The sequence below is a fragment of the Diadema antillarum genome, unplaced genomic scaffold, assembly GCF_040938485.1.
Source record: "Diadema antillarum isolate AM-2024a unplaced genomic scaffold, OU_Dant_1.0 seq00001270_RagTag, whole genome shotgun sequence".
In the NCBI taxonomy this organism is placed as follows: Eukaryota; Metazoa; Echinodermata; class Echinoidea; order Diadematoida; family Diadematidae; genus Diadema; species Diadema antillarum.
Window position 1 is genome coordinate 245,606 of NW_027272052.1, and position 9,910 is coordinate 255,515.

A 9,910-nucleotide genomic window follows, 5' to 3' on the forward strand; every position below is an offset into this window, starting at 1 on the left:
TTTTTTAATTCTGTGTAGGTCGTTTGAGTGAAATGGACGTGAAGATATATAGGGTATATGTTTAAAATTGTACGATGCATACAGACCCTCCCGTGACCATTTATCTGCGATTTGCGAAACGTGATGGAAGGCGGCAAAAAAAATCAATTTGCTGTGTCTTGTGTTTAACCCAGTAAAGAATGCTACACTGGTCTGTCTGTATGTCTGTCCCTTCATTTCGTGTTCACTCATCGTTCAGACTTGTGATTAGTCGTCATTGCCGCCGCTTTGTTTGTTTGTTTCTGGTGCAGTCTGTGGTGAATATTTTTGTTTCCGTGCCCACCCTCCATCCCGTTGTATTGTCACCCACTGTTCATGGTTTGGTCTTTACACATTCTCCGGAGAATAAATGAGTGGAATATATTTGGAAAGTTGAACAGAAAGTATTATTATTATTACGTGGAGAATTTGCTATAAAAAGAAAGAAATAACTGTTCTGGATTACATTTTCTGTTGATCCTATTTTTCCAGCTATCTTAGCCATTTTGTTTGTGTGTTCAAAGATGAAAAGAGTTGATAGAGCTATTGTAGATGAATAGCCAAGTTTGTCTATATATGCTGTTTGGGAGTTTGCTTGGTTTTGTGTATTGTTTTGATGTTCTGATGGGTTTCACACGTGTTGATATTTTTCACTGTTCCTACTCTGTGTGGGAAAAAATGTGGCAGATTGTTATTAAGTGACACCTCCTGTCGTTTATTTCTTAGCACACAGTAGAACACTTGTGTAGCCCTGATGGCACGAGAGAGATTTTAGCCATAATCCAAATCACTCATTGATAGTCAAATGTGTGAAATTAAATCACGCAGGTAACAGACTTCATAGCCAAATTTGACGAAATTCTGACTCGTCATTTCAGAGCGATGACACTCGCATCTTGTTTCCGTACCACGTGTCTGCCACCATCTTGTAAGAGTAAACCAATGCAGGCATTTTTTTAGAAAAGTACTGTACTGCAAAACATTTCGAAGAATCTGTTGGTGTCGACAGACGTTGAGTTTCAAACAACCACATTAGGAAAGAATTTTGTCATTTTTCTTCCATGCTGCATCTGAGTTGGGCATCAAGTTTTGGATTGTAATGTTTTTGAGGTTTGGGGGTTGTTGTGTTGTTGGGTTTGTTTGTTTATTTTTTTTTTTGGGGGGGGGGGGATTGAGATCGCACAGTCCAGTCCAATGTACTTTGGATAACTACCAATATCAAGAGTGAAAGATTGTGGGAAAAATAGTCTGGTCGAGTCAAGGTGGGAAAGTGATGAAAGAGGGAGCAGGGTTTCTATGCAGATTCACAGAGCTACAAGTTAACAGTATAGACCAAACAATGTCTAAAAGACAATACGAATGCATTGAGAATCCACTTTAATTCTCAACTCTACGGAATTCTGATCCTTGTCAAAGGGACTCAACTTTTTTTATTGTTTGTTTGTTTTTTGCAGCATTTCACAGCACATGTTTCTATGTAAAGTATCTATGATTATGTATATGAATGAATATTCACTGTGTAAATTTGGTTTAAGAAAAAAAAAGAGGAAGAGTGCTAAAATTGTGATATTGGTCAATTGTACATAAGAAAAAAACAAACATATTCAGTATGTGTCCATAGATAGTTGTCTGTAGGTTGCACAGAAAATTCTCACTATAAAATCAGATCTAGAGAAACATAAAAGAGCAGGATATCTGCCGTTTGGAATGCAGTCACTATTTTGAGATTTGTGGAGAGTGAAAAGGGGCAAATGTATTTTTCATGCAGCCAGTGTAAACTAGCGGGCGAAGAGGGAAAAATTCGGTTGAGGTGCAAACAGTCTGTGCAAGGCAGGGATAGTTACGGGAGGTTGGGGGTTCAGATGCCTGATTCACATTTGATGCATATAGCAAAATGGTTTTTCAGTTTTGTGTTTATTTCTACTTTGTTGTGGATGGTTTTATCAGTGCTTTTGTGATTATTCAGTGCTTTCATAAGAAAAAAACAAAAACACAAAAAGAGGATTAACACTTCACAGCAATTTGCTTTAATATGGGATCAGAATGATAAAACAGTAAAAGCGTAACATCTGTACTCCTTCCCTTGGTCCAAATACAGCATTAATATAATAAATTACAGTAAAATGATGTCACTGGCTGTGATTCCTCTTCAAATTCATAGTCAAGCTCATCCATTTATTGTTGTTTGTTTTGTTTTTTCACCACTCATGCATTTTATAACCACCTCACGAATAATAAAAATCTACATTTCATCAGGCATTGTCAATATGGTCATACACAGAATTAACCACTTTTGGAACATCTTGAATCGCTATCATCATTTAAATAGAAAAATCTCCAATGAAAGAAATATCAATGTAGTTTATGAAATCAATAAATTTGTTTAGTCGTGCATAGGCTACTTTCTCTGACTGAAAGAGAAATGTAAAAGTATGAAGATAAACTTTGAAATATTTGTACTCGTGCCAGAGAACACTACAATTGGTGCAATGTTAAGGGGGATTAAACACAGGCAAAAGTCGATATCAATTTACATAAGTGCTCCCATTAAAATCTTCATCCCGTACGCTCTCTTTTTCATTCAAATTTTCATGTACATGTTCTTACGCAGTGGAAAAGAAGAAAAAAAAATGGAAGGTGAAAACGAATGGGACTGCATATTAAAATGTTTTATGCGAGTGGGATCGTAAACTGGTAACTGTCATTGGAAAGGATGCTGTACAGATTTTGTTGCTATGATTTCACGGCGGGTGATGATGAATCTGTTTTGGAATATGAACATTTAGAAGTAAAATGAGAGAGAAAAAAAAAGATGTGTATTCAATATGTCCGAGTTAGTTCAGCCAGGATTGTACTGCCAAATTATCCTGCCCTCAATTTGCAATGGACAGAAATCACACATATCTCTGAATTTATGGAAAACTAATATATATGAAACCGATTCACATCCAGAATTATTCGTCACCTCTCTTTCCCTCCCTCGTGAAGAGATTCAGGTGCTTTATAGACAATTTATTGGGAAAGAATTTAGCTTGTACAATTCCAGACTACCTTGTGTATGACAATCAAAAGTAAAAAGAAGTTTGCAAAAAGTGTAAGCATTGCTTTATATGATGGAGAACAAGGTTGGATTTGTAGGTAGCGAGCGAAAAAAAAAAGAAGTTCGGTAGAAAGATTTCGATGTTGAAAGAAAGGGTAGGACGTGAAGCCTTTGTTATCAGAGTGTCCATGTACATGTAAATATGAAAAGATTTTTAGCATATTAATATGATTCTCGACAAAAAAAAAAATTGAACGTTGAGTAATTTTCGTACGTTTGGAAAACCTATCATTTATTTGACTGCATATGGAGTATATATCAGGGTCAATATTGTACAGTACATCTCGACAAAAAAAGAATCTGGGATTGAAGATAATGCATTTTGCCGCAGTAGTCAAATAAAATCTAAACTTATCTACACCAACATAATGTGAATCCACAAAGTTTGTATGTATTTGGTTTGTCGAAGGAATGACTGAACGACTTGTGAGCGTGATCGTTTGACAGAATGTGGTGTGGTTTGAGATCTTTGAAAGTGGACACGATGGCACACCTGACAGAGAAAAATAGAAAACATTTGAAGACCTGAATATAAGAACGACCCAAGTCCAATTTTTGGCCAAATTCAGTTTGACATGGAAAATTGTAGCTTATGCATGGACTCATCTTGTGTATAAATGATAAATCCTAATTACCCCCGGAAGTGCCTGAAATGAATGAGTTAAATCTTATATTAATGTAAGAATGAAGGACTTGGGTCATTCTTACATTCATATTATAGCGCCCTCTCTCATCCTTCTCTCATCTCTATAGCAGAATATCATGTATATGAATCAAAGAACGACCCAAGTCCATATGAATCAAAGAATGACCCAAGTCCACCACACAAAATGGCCTCTCCACAATTAATGTAAATGTTAATTGTCATAATAATATATGTTCTAATATGTATATACAATGTTGCCTTCCCATCACAGTTAAATAGAATATAGTTGGACAAATAAAAAAGATATGAAGTTTTTTTTAGTTTACTCGAATGGTCTTTCATGGACTTGGGTCGTTCTTATATTCATATACTCATTTGTTTCCTGGAATCCCTTTGATATCACAAAGACACACTATCATATACACATTCATACACACTCAGAAGCCAACTACCATCGGAATTCACTCAATGAGATTCTTAGACAAGACTCCCACTCAAAACTTTTACAATTCAAATCCCAAGTTTGCTGTCTGTATGTCAAATATTACTGTCTTTGGAGCAAGTAGTTCCCATTCAAGATCCTATGTCTTTGCAGTGTTATATTTTCTGAGGGTTTTGGGGGGTTGCTTTAGTTGTTGCTGCTGCTGCTGCTGCTGTTGTTGTTGCTGTTGTTGTTTTCTACACTTTAGATGTAACACAAACTTATGAATAATCTTCTACAGCTCTCTTTACAAAGAGGACAGCCTGCATATTTCATCCACCGACATTACCAATCATAGGTGTGATATAAGGCATAGAAACACACTGTACCACAATGGAACAAACTTGTTACAAAACAAATTTGCATCTCTGAATACACCCCAGTATCAGATGATGCTGGCCACTGGATGAAGACATGACAAGATGAAAACACAATAGATAGCAGCTCTTCACAACAGCTGTTTCCAGCAATTAAAAGCAAATCCTTCATTGCTGCTGGACACTGCAACTTTCTCAGGATGGTTTTCCTGATGAAATCCTATCTGTAGATGTCCAATCACTACCATTAATTCAAATCTTGTGTTATATCAGTTTTCTCCTATATCATTTGTTGCACGTACGTTGGAACCTCTTTATGAACACAGAGGTCAAATGAAACAAAACCCTCCAATAACAAGGTCAAATTTTGCAGGCCCCAACTCTTTACATTTCTTGTGCGTGTGTGTGTGTGGGTGTGTGCGTGTGTGTCAAAGAGCTTTTCCCCAGTAAGTACTGGAGTGAGGACTCTTCATACTATTGTATTATTACTGTACTATTGTTTTGTGAGCGCAAGGGGAGCACTGAATGACAACGAGGCGGTAGGCTCACCCCTTGTGCTAAAACGCTAGCAAACGAGCAACCGAGGAGCAGCCAAATCAAGAAGTGCATACTCGCGTAAAAGTTCAAATACGCGCTGTAAAATGTTACTTCAGTACGCAAAGTCCGCCATTACTAAGTGGGTAATGGCAGCCCCCATGAAATCTCAGACACCATTATATAGTTCGCCCTCTAGTGGTGGAGAGGAGAAAAGTCTCTTTGGTGTGTGTGTACCCTTGATATAGTGAGAAACCTGGTACAAGATGATTGTCATGGCTCTAAGGTCCTTGTTATAACAAGGTTCTGTTTACATCACTCATTTTCTGTTGAGTTTTGTTATGTTTTGTTTGTTTCTTTGTTTGTTTGTTTGTTTGTTTGTTTGTTTGGTTTTTTTTTTTTTTTTGGGGGGGGGGGGGGTAGACCCCCGCCCTCCAAGACTTGCCTTAGTATGGCTAATACCTGAGCTGGATTGGACGCAATATGGCCTACATACACACCAGAAAACTCATCACTGGACAAATGAACAGTAGTCACATTACTATTCACTTTATTGCAGGAAAAACAAAATGATTTAGAATCATACAAAAGCATTTCATCATTGTGTGAAGGCAAGTAAATTCGTTGAAGATGAGCGGTTTCAGAATTTCACAAATGAGCATATAAATACATACAGACACATTGTACACGATACTTCTCAACTACTGTACACTATGCATACACTTGTGGTCATACACAATAGAGAATGTTGATTTTCAGTATATTCAGGATGTCATAAGCCATTTCATTCATATCCACCAAACGTGTACAACACGTATTACTGCAAAAGTGGAAATTTCCGCTGTGTTGAAATTTTCATGCATTTCGCACTACCAGAAACTAGCGCAAAAGTACAAGCACACGAATATTTTTGCTTGCTGTTTGTTCCAGTAGTTGATGTCTTGATTCTGCGGAATTAAAAACGTGTGAAACTCTTCTTGCCCGGCCGATCACGAAACATTAGTCGTGCAAAAACATCCACTTTTACGGTATGATGGTTTTGTTTGGTCTGTGTTTTAAAGGAAGCAATATATACTGGCAAGCATGTAACCCAAGGACAAACAGCTTGAAGTTCCCTACAAAGGACTTCGGTCATTTGTTTGACGTAGACCTGCCTTTTTTACGTATTATTTGCTAGCACCGTGAGTATATCATAAATTTCTCTCAAAACATTTTATAGTGTATTACGAGAATTTGTCAAAACAAACCCATAAGAGTATATTAAGTAGAAAGATGGCCACTAATGCAAACACTTGTGTCGCACGATACAATACTGTATTCATATTCAGCTATCCCTGGCAATGATGATTATACTGTTGGAATTTTTTTGGCAGATTTCAATTTCTGTTTTATAAGTGACGACAGATAAAGCCCTGGACCACCCCCAGTCTACAATGACAGGCAGTAATAATGAGCATTTGGAATTGGCAAGCATGTACATCCCAAACATTTCTTACTTTATGGTAACAGCTGGAAATGGAAGCCAAGCAAGTAATACATGTGTCAGTCCTAACAATGCAATCACAGTGAAATTTCTTCACATCAATATCAACCCTTTTACTATAAACAGCAGCTACACCGCACAATGCGTAAAACGTGTATCAAAGTTTATGATCCTGAGGGATTTGATTCATCAATTCAGTCTCCATGGAAACATGGACGAATTTCTATGATTCATATCTCCATTTTTCAACTGCTCTCAATATATACATATCCCAGATATGTATACATACATCTATCAACAACATCTCATACTGGTTTTTTTTTTCTGCTACTTCAGTCACGCGTGAAATTTGTAAAAATGTCCACACTGTGATATATTCTGCAAATACAGTATTAACAGCTCTCTGGGGGATAGTTGGCAGTCATTTTGTTGAAAATATTCCATAAAAATCAGCACTCCATCAAAATGTATAGGCAGGAATTATGCACAAGAATTGCACAGCGCTAATCCATGTTGACAATACAAAACAAAGTTTGGATACTTGGAAGTCCATTCAGTATGTTCAAGAAATGTTACAGTCTGAAAGCATGCAGGGGACCAATTAACTCTTTGAGGAAGACAAAGAGAGCCAATTCACATCTTCCAAGTAAAAATCATTATACATGTACTGCTACAGTACCAGACTTAACGACCTGTTTCATAAAGAGTTGCAATTGATCTTACACTTGATTTATTGAGCGTAACTCATTGAACCAAGCGCAAGTTCAATATTGAGTCGAAGTCCTGTTTTATACAGACATTTATGCTTGATTTCAAGAAAAATCAAACGTAACTTTCAGTAGATCGAGCGTTACTTGTGATCGATCGGAAAGCTGTTTGTGAAACGCAATTTGAGATTGATTACAACTTTTGCTCAATCTTTATGAAACAGGCCCTAGGATAGGATAGGCATCTTAACATAAAAGTAGGGTGTGAAACACAACAACATCAGGCAGCGTTCTGCAAGAATATTCCTCAGCACTGTGTAAGGGGTGTTGGGCCAGCAGAAAATATAATTCTGTTCCACGTAAGCAAAGCAGGGGAAAAATGCTCCACGGGAGGACGGGAGCTGCCCCTGGCTGTGCGATCAGATGCTCTTTTGCAACGTAGCAGATGAAAGGGTTCTGAAATGGGTTTCAAACTCAAAAAGTTGGCAAGCATTCCCATGGCAACAAGCCAATCTTGGATCCATCAACTAAAGTTGAGAGAGATGCAGAGATTTAGATGGCAAAGTCTATGGATGGAGCATATATATATATTTTTTAGAGATCTCTTTCTCTCTCTCTGTTTCTCAGACTATGCTATTATTTCACTCATGTGAACGGGGTCTAATTCTAATTCTAAATCACAAAAGCAGAGCACCACACAAAAACATGTAAGCAGCAGACTTAACACAACAATCAATCTTCATCTTCTGGCATGCACAAGCAAGAAACACGAGTAGTACTAATGCATCGATGCCTATTTCAGATATAGTCATTATGGCAAATTTGCAATTAAATAACACCCCAATCATATTTCCTATCAATTATGGATAGAGAAAAGACAAAATAAACTCTTTCAAGCAAATTTCACAAACAATACACTTAATCCCAGATCCCAGCTGGCAATATCATTTACAGGCACCCTTTAATCATTCCTGAACATGAATCATTCGGTGCTTGAGTTGAAAAGAAGGCAATGAATTATGAGAAGAACTTCTTCCCCCCTCCGATCCCCCTCTGGCCTGCCACCCTAGAAAATGTTCCATGGCCCCTGATAGCCACTAGACTACCAAGCTTCCACCTGATAGCCAGTGACGTTTCTGATCCCTCGTAGCAACAGGTACTGCATATTTATTAAAATTAATGTTGTTTTGCGTCAATTCAGTACAAGAATAATTGCTTTCACAATTAAGTATAAGAATGGCAGCAAAAGCTGACTGGATTGCACTCAATATGAACCATCCCCCCCCCCCCCCAAAAAAAAAAAAAAAGATTACAACATTGAAAAGAAAAGAGAATAAGTTACTCAAGGAATTTCTAACAAATAAAATGTATCATGAAACCACTAAGCCACATACAAAATTGTAACACAGATTGTTCCCTATCTCTTTATCTCGTGTCAGTGTTAACTTCATGAATTATTCACAAATGATATTACCTCATAATCCTTGCTTGTCTGTTTGTAAAAGATATTCAACAAAAAACAAACAAACAAACAAACATACAAACAAGTGATTTCTTACATCACACTGTGACACATGTCCACCTTTCTTGAGATCATTTTTGTCTCTCTGGATTTCAATGAATTTCATATCACTTGAAGTGCAGCACACTGTAGTAAGATATTACCTTCACCCTGAAAACTGTTTGTTCCAAATTGACAGAAATGGTACTATTGAGAGGAAGAAGGTGCAAATAGCACCAAACAAAAACAAACTTCCGACCTTACTAAACCATAAAAGTACCAGAACACACACACAAATGTCAAAATTGTAACAGTACTCTATATCAAACTCCTTCCCCCCTCTGATAACCCCCCCCAAAAAATAAAAAATAAAAAATAAAAAATAAAAAATAAAAAATAAAAAATACACACACAAACAGGGGGGGTGGGGAACACAACAAAAGCAAGTTGGAATTGTAGGCATAAATACTGTCATCATGGCATCAAATTTTGAGCTGTTTCGACCTAGGAAAAAAGTAACAAACAAGCACACAAAATCAAAAACACCACAAACCGCAGATTAACTGAAGTGCAGGGTTTTGGCCTTTTGTTTCAGATTAGGGATTTTGTGGACAAGCCAGGAAATATACCAGCTTGCAAAGCAGAATATGAGATGTTCATATAAGATTATTGGTGACAGGAAAACCCTGTTGGAATTTCAGATATATGCCATAAATATTTGTAGAGACATACATAATACATTCACAAGAGTGGGCAAATTCAATCAATTCTAAATACTGCAAAAGTGGAAAAATTTTTGCGCAGGTACAATTTTTCATGCACAGCCAGGTAAGATGAATTTTGCATATTTTTGATTTCAACCAGATCAAAGCATAAAACATTGTAACATTTACGAAGCAAAAAAAAACTTTGCATGCTTTTATTTTTGCACTAGTTTCTTGTTGCGCAAAACGCATGAAATTTTCCACTTTACAGTAGTTTTAGGTACAGTTGAGAACTGGCAAAAACATCCAATCACACCCATGTATGGGACTGGAATTTCATTAAAGCACATGAAAACTAACTCACGGTCAGGAAACAAAGCTGTTTGCGCAGGTGCAATGCTCTATGTCTATCTTACAAT